The sequence below is a fragment of the Vulpes lagopus genome, chromosome 14 (assembly GCF_018345385.1).
Source record: "Vulpes lagopus strain Blue_001 chromosome 14, ASM1834538v1, whole genome shotgun sequence".
In the NCBI taxonomy this organism is placed as follows: domain Eukaryota; kingdom Metazoa; phylum Chordata; class Mammalia; order Carnivora; family Canidae; genus Vulpes; species Vulpes lagopus.
Window position 1 is genome coordinate 27172154 of NC_054837.1, and position 18975 is coordinate 27191128.

At 36.3% G+C, this 18975-nt stretch overlaps 1 protein-coding gene across 10 annotated transcripts in view; it reads left to right on the plus strand.

The window, feature by feature from the left end:
* TMEM116 (transmembrane protein 116) overlaps positions 1-18975 on the plus strand; it is a 166167-nt gene that overhangs the window by 54634 nt on the left and 92558 nt on the right. The window lies entirely within an intron of this gene.

Consider the following 18975-nt stretch of genomic DNA (forward strand, 5'->3'; position numbering starts at 1 on the left):
AACTTTCTGCTTTTCTTCTGGAAACCTGATAAGATGGACCATCTATTGTGTTACCAGGCAACTTTGCTTATGGTAAAAATGACCCCTGATAGATGAATTATACCTAAACCAGGAAGCTTGTAAATAAAGCATAGAACACCTGTTTGGAAGTGATACCTATATGCTTCTCTGGATACAATGAATTTTGGAATTAGGCATGTTCCTTACAGAGATCCTGGAAACTAAATTCATGGACTGTAGCAAGAGATACTGATTTCTATTTGAGACATAAGCCATGGTGGCTGTTACACTTTGATAATGACAATGTGATTTTGTTCCCTCATACGTAAGCTGTCACTTTTGAGAGGTCAGTGACTAGTTCCTGAAGTGCTACAGGAACTTTTAATGAAGAGAAATACCTGATACTGCAGTGCTGATACTCTGTCTGCTGGTCTGTGTATTTTTGAGTGCGAAACGTGGCTTATAATAACCATGTGAGTTTGATGGTTTGGTCAAAGTAGGTGGACTTTGCAAAAGATTAAGTAATTTGACTCACAAAATAAGTAAATGGAAAGTTTCCAGAAGAAATACAAAGGCCAATAAATGAAAATGTGCTCAATCCTTCTAATAATTAAAGTATAAATTAAAATAATAATAAGATGGCAAAAATTAAAAACGTAATGCGGTCTGGTGAGAATGTGAATAAAATAGGCATATTTGCTGGTAATATCAATTGGTAAAAAAGTTTTATAGGCAATTTGTGATATCTTTCAAAATAATAATTTTTCATATCTTGGTGGTTTTATTTCCAAAAATGTGGTTTATGGAAATATTTGCACAACTGGGCAAAAATGATATTCATATGATTTATGAATGTTATATGAATATCATTTTTTGTAATAGTTGGAGGTTGGAACTCAAATATATATCTGTTAAAGAATGATTAAATAGGGATACCTGGGTGACTCAAAGAATGATTAAATAGGGATACCTGGGTGGCTAAGCAGTTGAGCGTCTGCCTTCAGCTCAGGGTGTGATCCTAGAATGCTGGGATTGAGTCCCACATTGGGCTCCCTACATGGAGCCTGCTTCTCCCTCTGCCTGTATCCCTGTCTCTTTCTCTCTGTGTCTCTCAAGAATAAATAAAATCTTTTTTAAAAAGAATGATTAAATAAATAGTGGTGCATGCAAATAGTAGAAAAGTATCCATTCTTTAAAAGTGATGATCCTTAAGTGAACTAATGGATATTAGTATTGAATACTGACAGCTGCTTATATTATAACAAGAGAGGCTATTTAATGTTATGTGTTCCTTAAAGGAAGAACACACCGTAAACTATGAAGTATTACTGGTCAAAAAACCCTCCTGAATTTGACCTTTTGGGAGTAGTGGTATGTATCTAATCATCAATAAACAGAAAATAATGGGACAAAAAATATGATAAACCACACCAGAGAGGTGCAATTAGAAAAATCCAGATTGTAAAAAATTAGATTAAAAAACATCTGATTTTGGGGGCACTTGGGTGGCACAGTTGGTTAAGCATCTGACTCTTAGTTTTGGCTCAGATTGTGATATCAGGGTTGTGAGACTGAGCCCTGTGTCAGGCTTCATGCTCAGTGTAGAATCTACTTGAGGCTCTCTCTCCTTCCCCTTCTCCCCCCTCAAAATGAATAAATCTTTAAAAATTGTTGATTTTTTCAATCAATCAATAATAAGAAACCTCTACAAGATGGGAGAGGAAACTGGTGATTAGAAGAGATTTAAACATATATATATTGCAGAGACAGGACTTCTGGAAAGGTGGTATGAAAAGCTTGGAAGACCCTCTACCCAGTGAAACAGCTCCTTAACTACAAAAATTACAAGAAAACAACTATGTAAAGTCCCTGGAGATTGTCCCATGGATATAAAACAGACAAGTTTTTATTCAAGAAAATTAAAAACAATGAGAGTCTATGGCATTTGAGACATGACTTGTTTCCATCATCCTCCTGTCAGACATGTGTAATGAAAGCTTCATTCCAGGTGCTTTACAGTGAGTGGATGTGGTCAAGAGGATGGAAACTCCCTCCCCATCCAGCTCTTGGTCTGGGGCTACAGTTGCACTCCAGGAGTGGCTAGGGAAGACTGCCAATGTATTTCATCCTTCCCAGCCCTGTGCTGTTTCAGATAGGCCAGCTAAGAGAACGGAGTTCTTTCTCCTACTTAGCCAGTTTTCATAGAGCAAGGGCTCTAACTTATATGCAACAGTCAGAGAATACTGAGGCCTGATGATGCTTGTTCCATCTTGCTTATATGTTGGAGGCTCTGTACTGGTAGAGATAAGCCAAAAGAACCAGGATCTGCCATCTCTCTTTCCTCTAGTGCCAGCTCTTAGAGCAAATATATCATTCTAGGAAAATCAAGCTACTGTCCTTTTTTTTCTATCTATGGAAAGATTCAGGACTGAATTTATCTGGAGTACAGCATAGAAAAGTTCATGCTTAAGGCTTTGTGGAAAACAAGACATTATTGAAGATGACAATTAATAGAGAACTGGTAGCTCCACAATACTAGTAGCAACAAGTAAAATTACAGACCATCGAGTAGTTTAACAAAACCAAAGAAGAAAAAAATCCAAGGATCCAAGGACAGCCCTCCTGGGGTCACATTCATCAGGAGAGGATAGTTTAGGGATCCCTGGGTGGCGCAGTGGTTTAGCGCCTGCCTTTGGCCCAGGGCGCGATCCTGGAGACCTGGGATCGAATCTCACGTCAGGCTCCCAGTGCATGGAGCCTGCTTCTCCCTCTGCCTATGTCTCTGCCTCTCTCTCTCTCTCTCTCTCTCTCTCTCTCTGTGACTATCATAAATTAAAAAAAATTTTTTTAAAAAAGGAGAGGATAGTTTGAAGGCTCTCTATATATGTTCTCAGCTGACCCATTCAGGAGCAATCAGAGTAGGACATGGGATAGATTTGAAAGCATCCCCTTAGCCACACACAGATCCATCAGGAAAGGGCTTTGACTAGGGGTGGTGGAAGGGGAGGTGGGCGGGGGGGTAAGGGTGACTGGGTGGTGGGCACTGAGGTGGGCACTTGACGGGATGAGCACTGGGTGTTATTCTGTAGTTGATAAATTGAACACCAATAAAAATAAATGTATTTTTAAAAAAAAGGAAAGGGCTTTGAGTCTTAGTGGCTCAGGGGGCTTAAGTACAATCTATGACCAAATTCTGATTGAATAAGAAGCTTCTCTGATGAAGGGTGAGTTCTTGGAAGCCAGATTTAAAGTCACACACATTGCTGATGATCTGTAAGACTGTATGGATGCCTAAGGCTGCACTCTCTCAGGAGGACCTCTTGAGTTGCTCATCACTAGCTGAACATGGTGTAAAATCATAAACTCCCTGAATTGTGAAAGCAGACTCCAAACCACACACAGATGTGATGTAATGGGTGGAAATCTTGCTGGATAAGGGGATTTAAGCACAAACTTTGACTAATAAGTGGTTTTTGCATACCCGGGGCTAAAACCAGGCTAACTGATAAATGAGAGGAAAACCTGAGTCTGCACACTGTGGGCAAAACAGAATTCAAAGGATTATTCCATGCCCCTAGAAGGGGTGGCATTACTAACCAGAGTTACTACAATATATTATCTAAAATATCTAATTTTCAACAAAAAATTACAAGACATGCAAAGAAACAGAAAAATGTGAATCATACACAAGAAAAAAAGGAGGCAATAGAAACTTCTTTTGCAGAAGCCTAGATTTAGATTTAATACACAAAGACCTTAAGCATTTATTCTAAATATGTTGAATGAACTAAAAGAAACAATGTTTAAAGAAATAAAGGAAGATGTGATAATATTGATTCATTAAGAAGAGCATATCAATGAAAATATACAAATTATTTTTTAAAAGAACCAAGAGTTGGGGACCTGGGTGGCTCAGTTGGTTGAGCGTCTGCCTCCAGCTCGGGTTGTGGTCCCAGGGTCCTGGAATCGAGCCCCATGTCAGGCTCCCTGCTTAGCGGGGAGTCTGCTTATCCCTTTGCCCCTGCCCCCACTCCCTTTTATGCTCTCTCTTCTGCACTCTTTCTCAAATAAATAAATATTTAAAAAAAGAACCAAAAGAAAATTCTGGAGTTAAAAGTGAAAAATTTGGTAGTGGAGCTGAACAGTAGATTTGATTTACCAGAAGAAAGAATTGGTGAATTTCAGGATAGATCAGTACAGATTATGTGATGTGAAAAATGGATAAAACAATTAAGAAAATGAACAGGCATGTGGTATGATGTTAAAAGTTCAACTTACATATTATGGGAACACAAGGCAGAGAGGAGAAGAAAGAAAGAAAAAAATTTGAAATAATAATGACTAAAAACTTTCCGAATTTGATGTGAACTCTAATCTCCACATCCAAGAAGTTGAAAAACACTGAGAAGGATAAATACAAAGATATTCATATTTATATACATAATATACTGAAAACCAAAAATAAAGACAAAATCTTGAAAGTAACAGAAAAGAAGTAACTCTTCACTCATAGGGAATCCTCAATGAGGAATAACAACTGAATTCACATCAGAAACAATGGATGCCTGAAGGTAACAAGATAACAAAGTCAAAGTGTTGAAGGAAGAATTCTGTCAGCTAAGTCTTATACCCAGCAAAACTATCTTGTACAAATAAAGATGAAATAAAAGCAATCCCAAACAAATAAAAATGGAGAGACCTGTCTTACAAGAAATATTAAAAGAAGTTCCTTAGGCTAAAAAGAAGTGACACATTATAGCAACTTGAATACACATGAAAGGGACCCCTGGGTGGCTCAGCGGTTTAGCGCCTGCCTTTGGCCCAGGGCGCGATCCTGGAGACCCGGGATTGAGTCCCACGTCGGGCTCCCGGTGCATGGAGCCTGCTTCTCCCTCTGCCTGTGTCTCTGCCTCTCTCTCTCTCTCTCTCTCTCTCTCTCTCTCTCTCTCTCATAAATAAATAAAAAAAATTTAAAAAAAAAAAAGAATACACATGAAAAAATAAGGAGCTCCGTTAAAGGAGATTATGTAGGTAATTAATCTACACATCTGTAGGTAGTATAATTGCATATTTCTTTTTTCTTCTCAGTTGATTTATAAAGCTATCACATACAACAATATCTATTAAACTGTATTATATTGTTGGGCTCATAACATGTATAAATAAATATATTTGACCACACTACAAAGGATAAGGTGGGAATAAGGTTATATGGCAGTAAGAAAATTTTAATAGATGGTAACTCAAATCATATGAATAAATAAAGAGAATCATAAATGGTAAATTAGAAGGTTAATATAATTCTAGAAAAATGTTTATTCTCCCCTTTATTCTCTTAGCTTCATTAAGACATTATAGAAAGCATTAATTATAACAATGCATTGTTGGGTTCTAATATATAGAGATGTAAGATGTGTAAAAATATAAAAAAATAACACAAAAAGAGAGGGTGGAGCTATATAGGACTAATCTCACTGGAATTAAGTTAGTATAAATGTGTATATGTGTGTGTGTGTGTGTATATATATATATATCTTAAAATATATAGGAGTATATATTATGAAATTAAGTATACATCAGAAGTTAATTTTGATAAATTAAGATATACATTATAAGCCCTAGAACAACCACTAAGAAAATAGCTCCAAAATACAGTTTAAAGTAATCAAAGGAGTCAAAATGCCACAATAGAAATACCAACTTAAATTGAAAGGAGATAATAAAGGAGAAACAGAAAAAAGTAGTCATAAGCTGTATAGAAGCAAAAAGCAAATGGCAGATACAAATATAACCATATCAATAATATTATTACATGTGAATGTATTAAAAAATTGACTCAAAAGGCAGAGATCAAACTATTTGCTCTTTATTGGAGATACACTTCAGATTCAAAGGTACCAATAGGTTGAAAGTAAAAGGATGGAAAAGATAAACTATGCACAGAGTAACCAAAAAAAGAGCTGTATGTTTATCAGACAAATGGATTTTAAGACTAAAAAGCTTACTGAAGAGGGATATTTTTATAAAGATAATGGGGCCCATATATCAGGAAGATATGACTGTTACAAGTATATATGCCCACGATATATAAAGCAGAAACTGACAGAATTGAAAAAAGATGCAGATAACTCAACAATAATAGATATTTAGGGATGCCTGGGTAGCTCAACAGTTGAGCATCTGCCTTCGGCTCAGGGAGTAATCCTGGGTCTGGGGATTGAATCCCACATCAAGCTTCCTGTGAAGAGCCTGCTTCTCCCTCTGTCTGTGTCTCTGCCTCTCTGTGTGTGTGTGTCTCATGAATAAATAAATAAAATCTTTAAAAAAATAGGTGTCTAAATACCTCACTTTCAATAATGGGTAGAATAACTAGGCAGAAAATCAGTAAGAGCATGGAGGACTTGAACAACACTGTCAACTGACTTGACCTAACAGATGTCTATAAGATAGTCTACCCTATAGCAGAATACATAGTCTTCCTAAGTTCACATGGAACATCCTTCAGAATAGATCATATTATATGTCATAACATAAGCCTTAATAGATTTAAAAGGACTGGAATCATACAAAGTATCTTTTCAGACTTTAGGGAATTACATTAGAAATCAACAAGAAAAAGAAATGTGAGAAATTCATAAATATGTGGAAAGTAAACAATATGTTCCTACAAAGTTAATGAGTCAACTAGAAATCACAAAGGAAATTAGAAAATACTTTGAGATGAATAAAACTGAAAAGCTGCATTCCACTAGTTTTGGTGTATTGTGTTTTCACTTTCAGGTCAGTATTACTCGGATACAATAATCAGACAAAGACATAACAAGAAAAAAACCCAACAACTACAGACCAGTATCTTTCATGAATATAGATGGGGAAATCCTCCATAAAATACAATCAAACCTAATCCAGCAGCATATGAAAAGATTTTTACATCCTGACCAAGAAGGCTGTATCCAAGAATGCTAGATGGATTTCACACAGAAAAAGCAATGAATGTAATTATATCTGTATTAGTTAGCTAGAGCTGTCAAAACAAAATACCACAGACTGGATGGTTTAAAAAAGTTTATTTTCTCACAGTTCTGAAGTACGAAAGTCTAAGATCAAGGTGCTAACAGGGTTGTTTTCTCCAGAGCTTGTGGCTTGTGGATGGCTGCCTTCACTCTATGGTCTCACATGGCTTTACTCTGTGTACATAAATCCCTGTGTCTCTTATAAAGACATCAGATCTTTTGTATTAGGGAGCCACCCTTATGACTTCACTTAACAGTAGTCATTTCTTAAAGGTGCTATCCCCAAATACAATCACATTGGGGTTTAGGGCTTTAATGCATTAATTACAATACCATGTTAATAAAATAAAGGAAAAAAAACACATGGTCACTGCAATACAGAAAAAAGTGTTTGACAAAACCCAAAACTTTTTTTTAAAAGATTTTATTTATTTATTCATGAGAGACACACAGAAAGAAGTAGAGACATAGAGGGAGAAGCAGGCTCCTTACAGGGCTCCCAATATGGGACTTTTCCCCAGACCCGGGATCATATCCTGAGCCAAAGGCAGATGGTCAACCACTAAGCCACCCAGGCATCCCTAAATATTTTATTTAGAGAGTGATAGAGTGCATGCACATGTGTGAGCAGGGGGAGGAGCAAAGGGAGGGAGAGAGAGAGAGAGAATCTCAAGCAGACTCCATGCTGAGTGTAGAGCCCACTGTGGGGCTCAATCTCATAATTCTGAGATCATGACCTGAGCTGAAATCAAGAATCAGAGGCTCAAATGACTGAGCCACCCAGGTACCTCAGGGCATCTATAAAAAGCCTATAGTTAACATCATACTACATGATAAAAAAATGAATGCTTTCCCCCTTAGTTTAGGAGCAAGACAAACATGTCTGTTTCTACCACTTACAGACATCACTGTACTTGAGGTTTTAGCCAGGAAAGTTAAGAAAGAGAGAGAAAAGCCATCCAGATTAGGAAGAAGGAAATAAAATTATCTAATTTTGAAGATAATGTGATTTTGTATACCCAAATCTCCAAAGAATCCACTAAAATTCTACAAATAAGTTCGCTGTGGTTACAGAATATAAGAACAATACAAAAATTGGTTATATTTCTATACACTAGCAATAAACAATCCAAAAATGAAATTAAGAATTCATTTATAATAGCATCAAAAAGAAAAAAAACACCGAGGAGAAGATGTAACATAATAATAGCACACTAGAAACTACAAAATATTGTTTTTGTTTGTTTGTTTTTACTACAAAATATTGTTGAAAAATTAAATAAAATCTAAATAAATGGAAAAGTATTCCGTGTTGATGGATCACAAGACAATATGTTTTCATTTTTTAAATAAGTTCTGCATCCAATGTAGGGCTTGAACCCACAACCCCTAGATCAAAGGTTGCATGTTCTACTGTTTGAGCCAGCCAGGCATGCCTCATAAGACAATTTTTTTTTAAGGTTTATTTATTTGAGAGAGAGAGCATGGGCAGGGGGAGAGGCAGATGAAAAGGGAGACAAAAAAAAAAAATAAAAGGGAGACAAGCAGACTATCACACTGAGTGGGGAGCCCAATGTGGGGCTCAATCCCAGAACCCTGTGATCATTACCTGAGCCAAAATCAAGAGTCAGATGCCTAACAACTGAGCCACCCAAGATCCCCATAAAAGACAGTATTTTTGAGATGACAAAATGATCCCCAAGTGATCTACATTTTTATCACAATTCCTATGAATTGTGAACTGCCTTTTTTTTTTTTTTTTTGCAGAAATTGATGAGTTGATCTTAAAGATTATGTGGAAATGCAAAGGACCCAGAGTAGCCAAAACAGTCTTGAAGAAGTAGGACAAAGTTGGACTATTCACACCTCCTGATTTCAAAACTTACAACAAAGTTTCATTAATCAGACAGTGTGGTACTGGTATAGGACTGATGAATATGTCAATGGAATAGAGCTGAAAGTCCAGAAATAAACCCTAACATTTTGAACAATCGATTTTTGACATAGTGGCTAAAATAATTCAGCAAGGAAAGCATAACCTTTGCAATAAATTATGTTTGGCCAACTGAACACTTACATACTAAAGACTGAATTTGCCTTACACCACAAACAAAAATTAACTCAAAGTGGATTAGAGGCCTAAAATGTAAGAGCTAACTAAAACAGTAAAACTCTTAGAAAAATATAGGAGTTTAAAAATCAGTTTTTTGAGTGCATAATGGTGTCAGCAATCGACATAAAAAATATTGAGCAAGCTACATAGGGATAGACTAATCCAACAACTATTTAGTTATGGGAATATCGTGCCCAATGTTAGAGTACAGAATCCCGTTATATTCTTTTCTTAAATTTAATTTTATTTAAATTCAATTAATTAACATATAGTGTATTCTTAGTTTCAGAGATAGAGTTTAGTGATTTATCAGTTGCATATAACACCTAGTGCTCATTACATCTCTGCCTTCCTTTGTGCTATCACAGTTACCCCATCCCACCACCATCTCCCCTCCAGCAGCTCTCAAGTTTGTTTCCTATAGTTTAGAGTCTCCTCTGGTTTGTCTTCCTCTCTGATTTCATCTTATTTTATTTTTCCTTCTTCCCCCTATGATCCTCTGTTATGTTTCCTAAATTCCACATATGAGTGAAATTGTATAATCATTGTCTTTCTCTGATTGATGTATCTTGATTACCATAATACTACCCTCTAGCTCCATCTACACCATTGCCAATGGCAAGATTTCATTTTTTTTTGATGGTTGAGTAATATTACATTGTATATATGTACACCATATCTTCATCTATTCATCTGTCAGTAGACGCCTTGGCTCTTTCCATAGTTTGGCTGTTGTGGACATTGCTGCTGTAAACACTGGGGTGCAGGTCACTATGTTTGTATAGCAGATCACTATGTTTCTATCCTTTGGATAAACACCTAGTAGTGCAATTGCTGGGTTATAGGCTAGCTCTATTTTTAATTTTTTGAGGAACCTCCATATTGTTTTCCAGAGTGGCTATACTAGTTTGCATTCCCAACAACAGTATAGGAAGTTTCCCCTTTCTCTGCATCCTTACAAGCATTTGTTGTTCTTTGACATGTTAATTTTAGCCATGCTGACCAGTGTGAGGTTGTATCTCGTGATTTTCATTTGTATTTCCCTCATGATGAGTGATGTTGAGCATTTTTTCATGTGTCTGTTAGCCATTTGTATGTCTTCTTTGGAGAAATGTCTGTTCATGTCTTCTGCTCATTTCTTGACTGGATTTTTTGGGTTTTGGCTGTTGATTTTAATAAATTCTTTGTAGATCCTGGACACTAGCCCTTTATCTGATATGTCATTTGTAAATATCTTCTCCCATTCTGTAGGTTGCCTTTTAGCTTTGTTGACTGTTTTCTTTGCTGTGCAGAAGCTTTTTATCTTGATGAAGTTCCAATAGTTCATTTTTTCTTTTGTTTCCCTAGCCTTTGAAGACCTGTCTAGCAAGAAGTTGTTGCCGCTGAGGTCAAAGAGTTTGCTGGCTGTGTTCCTCTTAGGATTTTGACAGATTCCTGTTTCACATTTAAGTCTTTCGTCCATTTTGAGTTTATTTTTGTGTATGGTGTAAGAAAATGGTCCAGTTTCATTCTTCTGCATGTGTCTGTCCAATTTTCCAAACACTATTTGTTGAAGACACCGTCTTTTTTCCATTGGCTATTCTTTTCTGCTTTGTTGAAGATTAGTTGACCATAGAGCTGAGGGTCCATTTTTGGGTTCTCTTTTCTGTTCCATTGATCCATGTGTCTGTTTTTATGCCAGTACCATACTGTGTTGATGATTCCAACTTTATAATAGAGCTTGAAGTCCGGGGATTGTGATGCCACGAGTTTTGGTTTTATTTTTCAACATTCTTTTGGCTATTCAGGGTCTTTTCTGGTTCCATAAAAATTTTAGGATTATTTGTTCCAATTATGTTTTTTTTTTAAAAAGCTGATGATATTTTGATGGGGATTGCATTGAATGTATGGATTGCTCTGGGTAGCATAGACATTTAAACAGTATTTGTTTTTCTGATCCATTAGCAATGGAACATTTTTCCATTTCTTTGTGTCTTCCTCAATTTCTTTCATGAGTGTTCTATAGTTTTCTCAGTACAGATCCTTTGCCTCTTTGGTTAGGTTTATTCCTAGGTATCTTTTGGGTTTTGGTACAGTTGTAAATGGGATTGACTCCTTAATTTCTCTTTCTTCTGTCTCATTGTTAGTGGATAGAAATGCAACTGATGAGATGCCTGGGTGGCTCAGCGGTTGAGCGTTTGTCTTTGGTTCAGGCCATGATCCCAGGGTCGTGGGATCGCGACCCACATTGGGCTCCCCAGGGGGAGCCTGCTTCTCTCTCTGCTTATGTCTCTGTCTCTCTCATGAATAAATGAATTAAATGTTTTTTTATTTTTTTATTTATTATTTATTTTTTTATTTATGATAGTCATACACAGAGAGAGAGAGAGGTAGAGACACAGGCAGAGGGAGAAGCAGGCTCCATGCACCGGGAGCCCGACGTGGGATTCGATCCCCGGTGTCCAGGATCGTGCCCTGAGCCAAAGGCAGGCGCTAAACCGCTGCGCCACCCAGGGATCCCTAAATACTTTTTTAAAAAGAAATGCAACTGATTTCTATTCATTGATTTTACATCTTTCCATGTACATTTACTTTTAGAAAGTATTTTAAAATTGAAAATAATTCATGAATTCAGAAAATTCAAGAGGTGTGAAAGAAAGATTATACCTCAGATCTCCAACCTTTTGTTCTCTAGGTTCTTCACCAGTTATTTGTTCTGTATATCCTTCTAAAGATGTCCTTTCCCCTCCCCCTTCTTCTCCCCAGTTTTTTCAAACCATGAATGAGAACATACTGCACCTAGTGCATAGAGTAATCTTATTTATTCGGCATAATGTTTTTATTAGAAAACACTTTATTTTATTAAAAATTTAATTAAAATTATTTTTCTTGAAGATTTTTATTTTTTTAAAGATTTTATTTGTGCTCGCTTCAGCAGCACATATATTAAAAAGATTTTATTTATTTTTTCATGAGAGACACAGAGAGAGAGGCAAAGACATAGGCAGAGCGAAGAGCAAGCTCCATGCCCAGAGCCTGATGCGGGACTTGATCCCAGGACCCCAGGATCACGCCCTGAGCCAAAGGCAGATGCTCAACCACTGAGCCACCCAGGCATCCCTCTTAAAGATTTTTAATGCTTTTTGTCTCTAGTCAGGATTTGTACCCTGGGTACAAACATTTTTTTTGTTTCCCTGCCTGTCCCTATGAAGTCATATGAATTTGTGACTTTTGCTCTATATCCTCTTATACCCATTTTTTTAACTTAACAGTGTGTCTTAGAGATATACCTCATTACCTTACTGTCTTTAATGACTGTCCAATATTTCATAGTACAAATGTAGACAATATACTTACCCAGCTCTTAATGGATATTGAGGTTATTTGCAGAGAACACCTTTGTTACAAACCATATTGCCCTCTAAGGGGCTACAGTGTGTATTCCCACCTGATGTATTTATTATCAGTATAAGAGAGGGCCTGCTTCTTTGTATACTTAACAACTTGTATCACTAAACTGTTATTTCAAACTTTTGTTAAAGATTTTATTTATTTGAGAGAGAGAGAGCACCAGCATGAGTGCAAGCTAGGGGAGGAGCAGAGGGAGAGGGACAGACTCACTCCATGTTGAGTCTGAAGCCAATGTGGGGCTTGATCTCATGACCCTGAGACCAGGACCTAAGCCAAAACCAAAGGTCAGATGCTTAACTGAGCACCCAGGTACATCAAGCTTTTTTTAAAAAAATTACTTTCAAGTAAGCTCTACATCCAACTTTGGGGCTCTAACTCACAACCCTGAGATCAGGAGTCACATGCTCTACCAACTGAGCCAGCCAGGCACCTCTATTTCAGACTTTTTAATGTTTTTCAGTCTGACCGCCCCTCCTCCACTCTCTCTCTCTCACACACACTCTCTCTCTCACACACACACTCTCTCTCTTTCAAATAATAAAATCTTAAAAGAAAAAAGAAACACAACTGACTAAATTCCAGTATCAGTTCTAGCAATTTTGGGGTGAAGTCTTTTGGGTTTTCTACATAAAGTATCATGTCATTGGCAAAGAGTAAAAATTTGACTTCTTCTTTGCCAATTTGGGTGCTTTTTATTTATTTTTTTGTTTTCTGATTGCTGAGGCTAGGACTTCCAGTACTGTGTTGAACAATAGTTATGAGAGTAGACATTCCTGTCGTGTTCCTCACTTTATGGGAAAACTCTCAATTTCTCCCCATTGAGAATGGTATTCATTGTGGATTTTTTGTGTATAGCTTTTATGGTATTGAGGTATGTTCTTTCTATCTGTACATGGCAGAGATTTTTTATCAAGAAAGGATGCCGTATTTTGTCAAATGCTATTTCTGCATATATTGAGAGGTTCATATGGATGGTTCTTGTCCTTTTTTTTTAATGTGGTGTATCACATTAAAACAAGGGTTTTGAAGGACACACTGGACTTAATATATATTCAGAACATTTTATCCTAAAGCAATAGAATAGACATTCTTCTCAAGTGCACATGGAACATTCTCCAGAATAGATCACATAGTGGATCACAAATCAGGTCTCAGCTGATACAAAAAGACTAAGATTATATCATGCATATTTTTAGACCACAGTGCTTTAAAATTTGAACTTATTCACAAGAAAAAATTTGAAAGGATCACAAATGCATGGAGGTTAGTAAGCATCCAAAAAAATGAATGGGTCAACCAGGAAATTATAGAATTAAAAAGATACATAGAAGCAAATGAAAATGAAAGTATGACAATTCAGAACCTTCAGACTGCAGCAAAGGTGGTCCTAAGAGGGAAGTATATAGTAATATATGCTTTTCTCAAGAAACAGGGAAAATCTCAAATATACAACCTAACCTTACATCTAAAGGAGCTGTAAAAAGAACAGCAAATAAAGCCTAAATCCAGAAGGAGAAGATAAATAATAAAGATGAGAGTAGAAATCAATGATACAGAAATCAAAAAACGGGTAGAACAGATCACAAGGAAACTAGGAGCTGGTCTTTGAAAGAATTAATAAGATCAATAAACTTCTAGCTAGACTTATCAGAAAGAAAAGAGGAAGGACCCAAGTAAACAAAATCATGACTGAAAGGAGAGGTCACAATTGATACTGGAGAAATATAAACAATTACAAGAGACTATTATCAGCAATTATATGGCAACAAACTAGGCAATCTGGAAAAAATGGATACATTCCTAGAAACATATAAATTACCAAAACTGAAACAGGAGGAAATAGAAAACCTAACAGACCTATAATCAGCAAAGAAATTGAAGCTATAAATCAAAAATCCCAAAAAACAAGAGTCAAGGGCTGGATGGTCTCCCAGTGGAATTCTACCAATATTTTTAAAGATTTTATTTATTTATTTTATTTATTTAAGAGTGGGTGAAAGAGAGAGAGAGAATGAGCAGGGGAAGGGCAGAGGGAAGGGAGAAGCAGACTCCTTTGCTGAGCAGGTAACCTGACAATGCAGAGCTGGATCCCAGGACCTGGGATCATGACCTGAGACAAATGCAGATTCTTAACCAACTGAGCCACAAGGTGCCCCCTACCAAAAATTTAAAGAAGAATTAATACCTATTCTTCTGAAACTGTTTCAAAAAAAAAAAAAGAAATGGAAAAAAAACTTCCAAATTCATTCTATGGGGCCAGCATTACCTTGATCCCCAAACTAGACAAAGACCCCACCAAAAAGAATTGCAGACCAATATCCTCGATGAGCATGGATGCAGAAATTCTCTCCAAAATACTAGCTAATAGAATAAAATTAGATCAAATAGTACATTAAAGGGATTATTCATTGGGATGCCAGAGTGGCTCAGTGGTTGAGAATCTGCCTTCAGCTCAGGGTATGATCCCAGAGTTCCGGGTTTGAGTCCCACTTCTGGCACCCTGTGGGGGGATCCTGCTTCTTCTTCTGCCTGTGTCTCTGACTCTCTCTGTGTCTCTCATGAATAGATAAATAAATAAAATCTTTTAAAGAAAAAAAGGATTATTCACCATGACCAAATGTGATTTATTCCTGGGCTGCTAGGGTGGTTCAGCATTTATTGACTTTTAACAGCTTTACTGATATATATAACTCACACATATAAAGTATACAAATCAATGGCAACCATCATCACAATCAAGTTTTTAATATTTTCATTACCTCAAAACCCCACACTTCGTATTCATCACCATTCAGTTCCTTCCTCCCAACCCTAAGTAACCACTACTGTACTGCCTATCTTTATAATTTTTCCTATTCTGGACACTTCATATGAATGGAATCATACATTTCATATAAATGAAATCATATGATATATGGTCCTTTGTGAATGGATTCTTTCACTTAGAATAATGTTTTCAAGGTTCATTGTGTTGTGGCATATCAGTACTTCATTCCTTTTTATTGCTGGATAATATTCCTTGAATGGATATACCAAATTTATTTATCCATTAATCAGGTGATGGGCATTTGAGTTGTTTCTACTTTTTGGCTGTTAAAAATAATGCTGGCCTGAATGTTTGTGTACAAGTTTTTATGTGGACATGTTTTAGTTTCTCTATATACCTAAGAGTATATTTTCTTGGTCATATGGTATAATTCTGTTGAATCTTTGAGTACTGCCAGTTTTCCAAGGTAATTACACTGTCTTATATTCTGATCAGTAGTGTTTGAGAGTTCCAATGACTCCATCCTTGTCAGTACTTGTTATTATCTATCTTTTTGATTATACTCCTTCTAGTAGCTGTTGAGTGGTAGCTTATTGTGGATTCATTAATTGACTTTGAATTTCAGTCTGTCCTTCATTCTTCAGATTAACAACACTGTTATGCATTCCTTTTTATTTATTGGTGTATTCAGTTGGTAGTATTTTGTATCTATATTCATGAAGTACATATTGCTCTGTAGTTTTCTTTCTTTGTTTTTGATAGTATCTCTTTAGAGGTTTTATAATCAGGTTAATTCTTTCTTCATAAAAACAAGATGTGTAGTGTTGCCTCCTTTTTCTTCTCCTGAAAGCACTAATGCAATACTTTTTAAATTTTGTCCTTAACTGTTTGCTCTAGTTCACCAGTGAAGCTATCTGTATCTGCTCCTTTTTTTCTGGAAAGATGTTTAATTATGAGAAGTGTATTCTTTCTTCTTGTGTTATTTATAATATTTTTTAAAGAAATTTGCCAGTTTAATTTATATTGTAGAATTACTGGCATTACATTGTTAAAAATTTAAAATTTTTAATGCCTTTAGGACCTGTGGTGGTAACTTCTTTTTCATTCTTTTTTTATTTTGAAGATTTATTTATTAGAGAAAGAGAGAGAGAGTGAGCCCATGTGTGCAAGCGGGGAGAGGGAGAGGGCTAGAGAGAATCCCAAACAGACTCCATGCCAAGGACAGAACCTGACACCAGGGTCAATCCCAGGACTCTGAGATGATAACCTGAGCTGAAATCAAGAATCAAATGCTTAACTGACTCAGTCACCCAGGTGCCCCTCATTATTAATATTGGTAATCCAATTTTACTCTAGTTCTTTTTTAAAAAAAATTATTTATTTGAGAGAGAAAAAGTGAGATAGAGAGACAGCATGAGCCAGGGGATGGGCAGAGAGAGGGAGAAAATCACTCCCTGCTGAGCAGGGAGCCCAACATGGGCTCAATCCCTCCATGGTTTATTTAGAAGTATATTATTTATTTTCCAAATATTTGTTAATTTTCCATATTTATTTTTGTTACTAATTTGTAATATAATTTTATTATCCATGGGGAACATAATTTAAAATTTTTTAATCCTAAATTTATTCAGACTTGTTTTATGGCCCAGTATGTTATCTGTCTTGGAAAATGTTTCATTAATATCTGAAAAGAATGTGTAACCTAATTCTATCATGTTATCTAACCAACAATTTTTTTTTCCATTTGCTTTTCATTAATGTCTCTTTGGTCCAGGATCCCATTCAGCACCTCATATTACATTTAGTTCCTGTTTCCTTAATCTCATTTAACCTGGGACAGTTCCTCAGTTTTTCTTCCTAACATTGATGCTTTTTTTTTTTTTTAATTGGAGTTCAGTTTGCCAACATATAGCATAACACCCAATGCTCATCCCACCAAATGCCCCTCTCAGTGCCCATCACTCAGTCACATTGATGCTTTTTGAAGAATACTGGCAAATAACTTTGTAGTGTTACTCAGTATGGTTTGTCTGATGTGTCTCACGTTTAAATTCTGTTTATGCATTTTGGCAAGAATATCATAGAAGTAGCATCACATACTTCTCAGGACATCATACCCAGAGGCATATAGTTTCAGAACATTTCATTGTTATATTAATATTTTAAAATGTTTTATTTATTCATAAGAGATGGAGAAAAACAGAGGGAGAGGGAGAAGCAGGCTCCATGCAGAGCAAGGAGCTCAATGTAGGACTCCCAGGATCCTGGGATTATGACCTGAGCCAAAGACGCTTAACCAACAAGCCACCCATGCCTCCATAGTATTGTTAATTTTTATCATTTGGTTCAATTGATTTCTGTCAGGTCTCTATTTTTCTCTATTTTTTCTTTTGTCACTTTAAAAAAAAGACTTTATTTATTTGAGAGACAGAGCAAGCATGTGAGTGGGGGAAGAGGCAGAGAGAGAGAGAAGTAGACTCCACACTGAGCGTGGAGCCCAACACAGAACTCGATGTCAGGTCCCTGAGATCATGATTTGGCTGAAATCAAGAATTAGATGCTTAACTAATCAATCTACCCAAGGGTCTCTCTTTTGTCACCTTTAATCAAAAGCCTTAACACATTTTATGATTACCATTTAATTATTTTTTCCAGCTTTATTGTGGTATAATTGACAAATATTGTATATATTCAAGGTGTACAATGTGATATTTTGATTATACATATATGTTGTGAAATGATTATCACAATCAAGTTAATTAAGGCATCCATTACCTTATATAGTTACATTTTGTGTGTGTGGTGAGAATACTTAACATCTACTCTCTTAGCAAATCCATTATTAACTTTAGTCACCATGTTGTACGTTAGAGTTATAGAACTTAATCATCTTATCACTTATTCACCTGAAAGTTTATATCCCTTTACCAATATTATCCCATTTACACCATCCTTCATCTCCTGGTAACCAGCCTTCCACTCTGTTTCTATAAGTTCAACTTTTTAGGTTCCACAAATAAGTGAGATCATGTAGTAGTTGTCTCCCTGTGTCTATTTTGCTTAGTATGGTATGCTCCAGATTCATCCATGTTCTCACAAATGGCAGAATTTATGTCTTTTTTTAAATATACATCATCTGTGCCTCATTTTTAAAAAAATTTTTGTATAAAAGAATTTATATGTCATTTTAAAGGTGGAATAATATACGCGTGTGTGTGTGTGTATTTAATCACATTTTCTTTATCCATTCATCCACTGATAGATATTTAGGTTTCCATGCCTTGGCTGTTGTGAATAGTGCTCCACCGTACATGAGAATGCTGGTATCTCTTTGGGATGATTATTTTCTTTCCTTTGAATATGTACCCAGAAGTAGGATTACTGGATCATATGGTAGTTCTCTATACTGCTATTCTTAGTGGCTATGCCAGTTTACATTCCCTCCAGTAGTATATAAGGATTTCCTTTTCTCCACATCCTTGTCAACACTTGTATCATTGACTTTAAAAAAATATATTTTAATTATTTAGAGAGAGAGCAAGTGTGGGGAAGGGCAGAGGGAGGGGGAGAATCTCAAGCAGACTCCATGCTCAGCATGGAGCCCAAAGCAGGGCTTGATCTCATGACACTGAGATCATGCCTGAGCAGTAGTCCAGTCAGACACTTAGCAAATTGAGGCACCCAGGTGCTCT